At 41.2% G+C, this 9344-nt stretch overlaps 1 pseudogene; it reads left to right on the top strand.

The window, feature by feature from the left end:
• Positions 1–1666: 1666 nt before the first annotated feature.
• LOC109392206 (putative protein FRMPD2-like) overlaps positions 1667–9344 on the top strand; it is a 30424-nt pseudogene continuing 22746 nt past the window's right edge.

The raw sequence follows: 9344 nt of genomic DNA, 5'->3' as shown, positions 1-9344 counted from the left end.
TGGCACCATCATTGCGCTCTTCCTGGGCGAGGCAGATCAGTCGCGGCTTCTGGACGGCCGCTCACGGCGGCTGCTGGCTGCTCATGCTGGCTGCTGGCTACACACGGTAGCCCATGGCAACCCACTGCAGCAGGGGCTGCTGTCTCCTGCGACTCACAGCATCCCAGCTCCAGGTTGAACTGTTGTTCAGCATCTTAGCTGTAGAGGGCAGTGTCACTGGCTCTCATATGTGGGATCCGAACCAGGGCCCTCTGGCATCCCAAGCCAGCTCTTAACCATCGCGCCACTTGGCCGGCCCTCGTGTTCAACTATTAAGTTAAATATAAGTAAGTTACAGAATACTGTGTAGTTTAATTCTACTTTTGTATCTGCACACCAAAACCCAAGCACACAGGACATGCCAGGCACCAGCTTTTGGATGTGCCAGGCTCTAGCCTGTAGCTGTATGTACCTGCGCTGGTTGCTGCTTATGGAGAGACAGCCTGGTGCACTGATGTAGCTCTAGTTTCAGAGAGCCTGCCATGGGCCATTGCTGGGGCTGGGTACGGCACAGCTCCCTCACACAGCTCGTATTGTTACACTTCTTGTGAGGACTTAACCTTATTGCTCGTGGATAGTATAGGCTTAACAAACAAGTGAATATATACGATGGTGTCACATGGAGATGAGGTAATGGGATAGAGTGGCAGGCAGATGGGGGCTATTTTAGTAATGCAGGTCGGAGAGCTCCGCCAGGCCGGGATAGACAGGTGGTGTATTTTTCCTTGTGTTTTTCAGGGTGGCATTAATATGAGTGTACTTTATGGAGGGATCTACGTGAAGTCCATTATTCCTGGAGGAACAGCTGCCAAGGAAGAGCAGATCACGCGGGGTGAGGGATGGAGTTATGCTGAGAACTGTGTAACCTGGGGTGTGCCACGCCTGGCCTGGGATGTGCAGGCCGACTTCCACTCTGAGACCTTGTGAAAATGATTGCCTTACCAGGTCATGGCTTCCTCACCTGGAAAAAGGGAACAATTTAGCCTGGCCCATCCACGTGATAGGTTCATATAGGAATCAGATGTTTGTAGTGGCACATTGGGAATGAGAGGTGATTTCAAAATATAAGATTTTAACTAAGTGTGTTGTTGTTTGGCCTTCATGGGAGAAGTGGTACTTCCCGTGGAGGACAGAATGTGCATTGGTGACACTCTAGTGGCTGGGGAGGACACTGGTGAGCCTCCTCTTTGCCCTTCCTTATGTCTACTGCTCTAAAGGAAGGAGTGATTTATATTGTTCTTCAAAATAGCCATAATTGAACCACGAAGGGCCCTTATGATCTTACTTCATTCCCCCTAGAATTCCAGTGTCCCTGGCACCAGTCAGGTCTCCCTAACCTTTATTGAAATAGAAAACATCCTGGAGATAAATATTACCCTGAGGAAACCTGAATAAACTTTCAAAGACTGTTGCACAGGAAAACAAGAGAAAGGACAAGGTTGTATAGAGATGGCTCGACCACTCTTGGAGCCAATAACTGGACGATTTCTCCCTCATTGGTGTGTGAAGGTGCTCAGAGCCCAGGCAGGGCTCCTCGCAGCTCTGCTTCCCACCCCAGAGGCTGCACAGAGAGGGGCTGGCGGGAGCCTCCCGGGCGTCCTTCCTGCAGCCTTGGGAGCTCTGGGACATGATATCTGTTTCCCTCCCAGGTGACCAGCTCCTGCAGGTGGATGAAGTGAGCCTGTGTGGCCTCACCCACAAGCAGGCTGTGCAGTGCCTCGAGGGCTCTGAGCAGGTGAGTGCTCTGTAACCCATAACTGGGGAGCTGCCCTTCCTTCCAGAGCTTTCATGGACAACACTAGACGCTGCAGTTGCCTCTGGGTGGGAGGGGGCAGGCAGATACCAAAACAAGACTTTCTTCTTTGTCTGTTTTTTTTCTTTTTCACTTCAGCCTTTTACCACACTTTTCTACAGGGATGTGAAAGCCAGGAGGAAGCAGACAGATGTTCCCAAGCAGAAAAATCTCACCCCTATAAATAGCTTTGAAAAACTTCCTTGTTATTTGCCTGGATTCTGGAATCACACAGCTAAACAGAGCGGATGGCGTGGAGCTACTCCTCCCGCCTGGCTCTGGCTGCCCCCTCACTCTCTGCCTCAGGACTAACTGACCAGGGCTCCCACCGGTTCTCAGGTCCGCACACTAACCCGCCTTTGCACGTGTTGACCCCCTACCCCAGTTCATGCAATTCCCATCACACTGTGTGATTACAGGCCACACTATTCTGGGAGTCATTTCATACAATGAGATAGAAATTCAAGACACCAAGAGCTGGAGGCATTCACCCACCCTGCATTTATTCTGTGCAGTGCCCAGGCAGCATCTGAATGTTACCACACTGTGTTCCATCTCCTGCCTGAGGGTGGGAGCTCTTACTTGCCCCAGTGTCCTAATCCACAGAGCTGGCATCGTCCTCTTGGTAACTGGCAGAGACAGAAAAAACTCCTGGGGCCCCTTTTGGGAAACTTTGCTTTTTTTCCCAAAGCAGTCTTCGGATTTGCTGTGATTTATTTATATTAGTGACTTTGGTTGACATATCTTGAGAACAGAATCATAATTTATTAGTAGTCTCTGTTCTTTAGACCTTTGCTAATTAACATCATTACAGAAAGTACTTGCCAGCCTACTGGCAGTGATGACAGGTAGACATTTTCACTCTGGGATTATGGGCTTAGTGCTGAATGACAGTTGCAGCAGAAGGATGTTGGCAGGGCCAAGTCCCCTGAATGGAAGCTTGGCATTTCTACAGAGCAACCAGGTGATGTCTAGCCACTGGCTCTTAAACCATGCTTTGAGTAACAGGAGTTATAGTGTGTTGGGAAGGGGGGTAGAAATCAAATCAGAAGGAAACGGGGGGCCAGATTGACATGTGCCTGGGTTACCATGTTAGGGGTTGGGACTCCAGCTGATAGGAAGTATTGGAGACTCTTAATCAAGAGTGTTGTGTATAGCCATGAGGAGGGCAGACCGCAGAAGGAGAAGACAGGGTCCAGCAAGCCAAGGAGCTTGCCATAGTCCAGCAGAGCATTGGCAGGAGAGGGAATGAAGGAAATGCGAACACTGGAGAGATGTTTCTGATAGAGAACATTCAAGCCTGAGAAGCCAGATGGGTATTTGGAGGGCAGAAAGGGGAGAGCAAGTGTGGCCCCTGGGAGGTTAGTTGAGGGATGGTTCCATGTTCTGGGAGAGGAAATGCATGAGGAAGAATGATTTTGGCAGAATGAGGAGGGGACAGTGAGGGTGAATGAGGGAAGACGATTAATTTGGTCTTGAATACACAGACATAGAAGCACATGTATTACAGGAGAACTTGTCTAACAGGCAGTTGGAAGTATGGCTCTGGATCTCAACATATAGGCTAGCTTAGAGGTTTTAATTTGAGATTCAAATGAAGCAGCTACTGGAAACATCAGAAAATTAAAAAGCGTTTGTAGGGTGAAGGGAGAGCCTCCTGGGTGCCAAAAGATGTATAAATTGAGTTTTTCCATTCATCCTACTAGGTTGCAAGATGGGTCTTAGAGAGAAGGGGCCCAGGACTGCACAGCAGTGTCCTTCTGTTAATCACAGGATGCGAGATGAATATGCGGCTGTTTCCTTGGCAACAGCCTTGCCTGACAGGCCTGCAAGCTGTGTCTCAGCGACAGATGGTGAGAGGAGAAGAGAATTGAGTGCTACTATTGTCATGTCATCCTGTGCTGCTTTTGAATTTTCAACTCAAAAGGGAAGGCAGAAAGGCTTCCTCTGGGTTTCCAAAAGACAGTGAGCAGTGGTGGTCATGATGCCGCCAGCTTTTTAATGCAGTTGAAGCCAATCTAATGGAATATGTTCCTGGAAAAATAATGCATTGTCCCAAATGATTACCAGGCATAATTCAGCCCTCAAACCTTCTGAGGTTTTTTGGTCAGCTGCTGGAATCTTTGTTATAAGTATTTGGGAATGAAATCGGAGTAAAATGGTCATGAATTTTCTGACCCAAACTCCACATGCCAGCCAAGGTATTTGTAACGAAAGATCTGAGGAATAATGAGGTAGGTTGGGGGAGGAAATGCTCAGAGACTAGCCTTGTTATCAGCATCATCTTAAAAAAGCACACCCAGGGCCGGCCGAGTGGCTCAGTTGGTTAGGGCGCGAACTCTGAGCAACAGGACTGCCAGTTTAATTCCCACATGGGCCAGTGAGCTGCGCCTGAGCTACGCCCGAGCTGAGCTGCAGCTGAGCTGCCGACGGGTGGTCGAATGGCGACTGGACTTGGAGCTGAGTGCGCCCTCCACGACTAAGATTGAAGGACAACAACTTGGCTGTTCCCCATCTCCAATTCCCCAATAAAACCTTAAAAAGAAAAAGTACACCCACAATCAATTTTCAGGGGCATTGTTGCACATCTCCCATCAGTTGCTTCTCTGCACTTGCCTGCAATTTTGTTTCCTGCTAGGAAAAGGATTATTTCCTCAGGATATCATGATTTGGAGCTTACTAATTTTTCAATCCTTTCGTAGAGATTTTCCAGAAGGAATAAGTTGAGCTGAATGCAAGGTAGCCATAGTGAATGATGGGGTTGGATGGAGGGGGGACACGTGCAAAACACAGGTTTGTCCTTTTTCATTGATCTTCTCTTGACTCCAGTGAGGAACTTCAAGAAACTGACTAAAAAATGAGCTGAAGGGGACAAATGATGGCAAAAGTGAAGATGGTCATATAACACACTTGAACCTAAAAGCTTCCAATACTTACATTCTTCCCCAAGTCAAAGTTCACAAAGCAGTGCTCTGTTTCTGTTGACTGATTGCCAGCTGAGTGAGTGAAGGCAGATGAGGGGGTCTGAGAGGCCTCTTTGGGTGCCTAGGTTCCTGGGACTGTCCATCTTGGGTGCCCTGAGGCTGCTGTTTTGTCTTATGGTCAGTCCACATGGCTAAACAAAACAGCAGCTAAAGTATTTCCATAGGGTTGGCCATAATTGTCTCCGTAGTCTAATTATGCAAAATTTAATTCCAAGTATATTAAAAAACAATTGAGGTCCTAAAGGAGTCCTGGGAGTAAACATGATACAAGTTTTACTAAATGCCATGGCATATTATGTAGGTCTATTTTACATATAAACTTTGTTGATTATCAGTAATTGCACTGTCTGATGTGATAGCTATTTGTCACATATAGCTATAAAGTACTTGAAATGTGGACAATCCACATTGATAAAACACATTCTCAATTTCTGAAACTTAGTTCATGAGATGAGAGTAAAATATTAATACTTTTGGTATTGATTATAAGTTGAAATGGTAGTATTTTAGATATACTGGGTTAAATTAAAAAATATGATTAAGTTAATTATACCTGTTTCCTCTCATTTTTAAAAATGTAGCTATTTGAAAACTTTGAAATTATATATGTGGTTTGTATTTGTAGCCCACATTGTATTTCCATTGGACAACACTGATCTATAATATATATAATGGACTCTGTCATTAAAATTAGCAAAATGAAATCTTTTTATGTAAAATGAGTAATCCATCTACTTGACAGTTTGAATTTTGAGTCTGGTCAGTTTCACTTGTAATCTACCCAAGGATTTATATTATTTGCATTCTGCAATATAGGACCTAAGTTTGAAGTCAAACTGAAAAAGAACGCCGGTGGTTTGGGATTCAGTTTTGTGCAGATGGCGAGAGAGAGCTGCAGCCACCTCAAGAATGATCTTGAGGATTAAACAGCTCTTCCCAGGGCAGCCCCTGAGGAGAAATGGGGCCATTGCCGCTGGTGACATTATCCTGGCTGTGAGTGGAAGGCCCACAGAAGGCCTCATCTTCCAGGTGGGAGGCCATGAATGATTCATCCCTGTGTGCAAGCTGATGTCAATCATGCTTTTTTCAGGCACACCTACCATAGAGAATACTCTGGGCTCTTGAAAATCATACCTGGAGTCCTGACTGTGATTACACAAAGAGAGTAATTGGCAGAACATTCTCACTTTTAATCTTAGTTCTTTTTTTTTTTTTTTGATTTTTACATCCCATGAGAGTCTCTCTCTCTCTCTCTCTCTCTCTCTCTCTCTCTCTCTCTCCATTATATATATATATAATTATAGTTAACATTCAATATTATTTTATATTAGTGGCAGGCAGGTGTACAGTGTAGTGGTTAGGCATTTATATAATTTATGAAGTGATCCCCCTGATAAGTCTAGGACCCATCTGACACTACACATAGTTTTTACAATACTATTGACTACACACTCATACAGTACTTCACATCTCTGTGACTATTTTGTAATTTCCAATGTGTACTTCCTAATCCCTTCACCTTTCTCACCCAGTCCCCCAATCCTCTTCCCTTCTAGCAACTATCAGTTTATTGTTTGTATCTTTTTTGTGTGTTCATTTATTTTGTTCTTTAGGTTCTACATTTAAGTGAGATCATATGGTGTTTGTCTTTCTCAGTATGACTTATTTCACTTAGCATAATACCCTCTAGGTCCATCCATGTTGTTGCAAATGGTAAGATTTTATACTTTTAAATGGAAGAGTAATACTCCATTGTATATATGTACCACTTCTTTATCCAATCAAGATGGATATTTTAGTTGTGTCCATATCTTGGCTATTGTGAATAGTGCTGCAGTAAACATAGGGGTGCATATATCTTTTCAATATATGGTGGTTTGGATTTCTTCAGATAAATTCCAAGAAATGAAATTACTGGGTCATAAGATAGTTCTAGTTTTAATTTTTTTCTTTTTTTTAAATTAAAGTTTATTGGGGTGATATCTGTTAATAAAGTTACATAGGTTTCAGGTGTACAATTCTGTAATACATCATCTATGTATCACATTGTGTGTTCACCACCTGAGGCAACTCAGTTCTCCTTCTATCACCATATATTTGATCTCTTTTACTCTCATCTACCCCCCCCCCACCCTCTGGTAACCATTAACTATTGTCTGTGTCTATGAGTTTTGTTTCTTCATTTGTTTATCTTGTTTCTTTCTTGTTTTCAGTTTTATATCCCACATATCAGTGAAATCATATGGTTCTCGACTTTTTATGTCTGACTTATTTTGTTTACCAAAGTGTCCTTCAATAAATGATTGGTTAAAGAAGATGTGGTATGTATACACAATGGAATACTATTCTGCCATAAGATGAAATAGTGCTTTTTGCAACAACATGGATGGATCTTGAGATTATTGCGCTAAGCGAAATATTTTTAATTTTTTGAGGTATCTCCAAACTGTTTTCCGTAGTGACTGAATCAATTTGCAATCCAACCAACAGTGCACAATGGTTCCCCTTTCTCCACATCCTTGTTGACACCTTTTTGTTGATTTATTGATGATGGCCATTCTGACACGTATGAGGTGATATTTCATTGTGATTTTAATTTGCATTTCTCTGATGCTTAGTGACCTTGTGCATCTTTTCCTATGTCTGTTGGCCATCTGTATGTCCTCTTTTGAGAAATGTCTATTCAGATAATCTGTCCATTTTCTAATTGGATTGCTTGTTTTTTTGGTGTTGAGTTGTATGAGATTTTTTAATGAAATTTGGATGTTAACCCTTTGTCTGATGTATCATTAGCAAAATATTCTCCCACTCAGTAGAATGTCTTTTTGTTTTGATGGTTTCTTTTGCTGTGAAAAAAATGTTTTAGTTTGATGTAGTCCCATTTATTTATTATTTCTTTTGTTTCCCTTGCCCAAAGAGATAAATCAGTAAAAATGTTACTATGGGTAATGTCTGAGAGTTTGCTTCCTATATTTTCTTCTAGGAGTTTTATGGTTTCAGGTCTTATATTTAAGTCTTTAATCCATTTTGAGTTTATTCTTGTATATAGAATAAGAAAGTGGTCCAATTTCATTTTTTTTCATGTATCTATCCAGTTTTCCCAGCACCATTTATTGAATAGACTGCTTTGCTCCATTGTATATCTTGCTTCCGTTGTCATAGATTAAATGAGCATATAGGCATGGCTTTATTTTGGGGCTCTCTATTATGTTCCACTGATCTATGTGTCTGTTTTTATGCCAGTACCATGCTGTTTTGATTATTATGGTTTTGTAGCTTTGTTTGATATTAGGTAGCGTGATACCTCCAGCTTTATTATTTCTCAGGATTGCCATGGCTATTCCAGGTCTTTTATCATTCTATATAAATTTTAAGATTATTTGTTCTAGTTCTGTGAAAAATGCCATTGGTATTAGGGATTGCATTGAATCTATAGATTGCTTTGGGTAGTATGGAACTTTTAATCATGTTAATTCTCCCTATCCATGAGCATGATATATGCTTTCATTTATTTGTATCTTCTTCAATTTCTCCCTTCATTATCTTAAAATTTTCTAAGTACAAGCCTTCTACCTCCTTGGTTAAATTTTTTCCTAGTTTTTTTTTTTTTGATGAGAGTATAAGTAGGATTTATTTTCTTAATTCCACATTCTGATAATTTGTTATTGGTGTATAAAATGCAATCAATTTCTGAATATTAATTTTGTATCCTGCAACTTTACTGAATTCATTTATCAGTTCTACTAGTTTTTTGGTGGAATCTTTGGGCTTCTCTCTATATAGTATCATGTCATCTGCTAATAAGTACAGTTTTACTTCTTCCTTTCTAATTTGGATGCCTTTTATTTCTATTACTTGTCTGATTGTTGTGGCTAGGCCTTCCAATACTATGTTAAATAAAAGTGGTGAAAATGGACATCCTTTTCTTGTTCCTGATATTAAGGAGAATGCTTTCAGCTTTTCCCCATTGAGTATGGTATTGACTGTGGGTTTGTCATATATGGTCTTTATTATGTTGAGGTATGTTCCCTCGATTCCCATTTTGCTGAGAGTTTTGATCATAAATGGATGCAGGATTTTGTCAAACTCTTTTTTGCATCTATTGATATGACCATATGATTTTTATTTCTCATTTTGTTTATGTGGTGTTTCACATTAATTGACCTGTGGATATTGAACCAACCATTCATACCAGAAATGAATCCCACTTTGTTTTTTTTAAATGTCTTTTTCTGGTTTTGGAATCTGGGTAATGATGGCCTCATAAAATGAGCTTGAGATCTTTCTCTTCTTGAATTTTTGGAATAGTTTTAGAAGAATAGATGTTAATTCTTTTTAAATATTTGTTAAAATTCACCTGTGAAGCCACTTGGTCCATGATTTTTTTAAAAATTATTATTATTATTATTATTATTATTATTTTTTTGGTCCATGACTTTTTAAAAATTATTTTTATAATGAAATACACATTTTTTAGAATTAGTTTCAGCTGTACAACACAGTGCAATAGTTATAATTTTTACCCCTCG

This window comes from Hipposideros armiger, unplaced genomic scaffold (assembly GCF_001890085.2).
Source record: "Hipposideros armiger isolate ML-2016 unplaced genomic scaffold, ASM189008v1 scaffold_319, whole genome shotgun sequence".
Lineage (NCBI taxonomy): Eukaryota > Metazoa > Chordata > Mammalia > Chiroptera > Hipposideridae > Hipposideros > Hipposideros armiger.
Note: the sequence above shows the minus strand (reverse complement) of the source record. Positions and strands in the feature narration are given on the sequence as shown.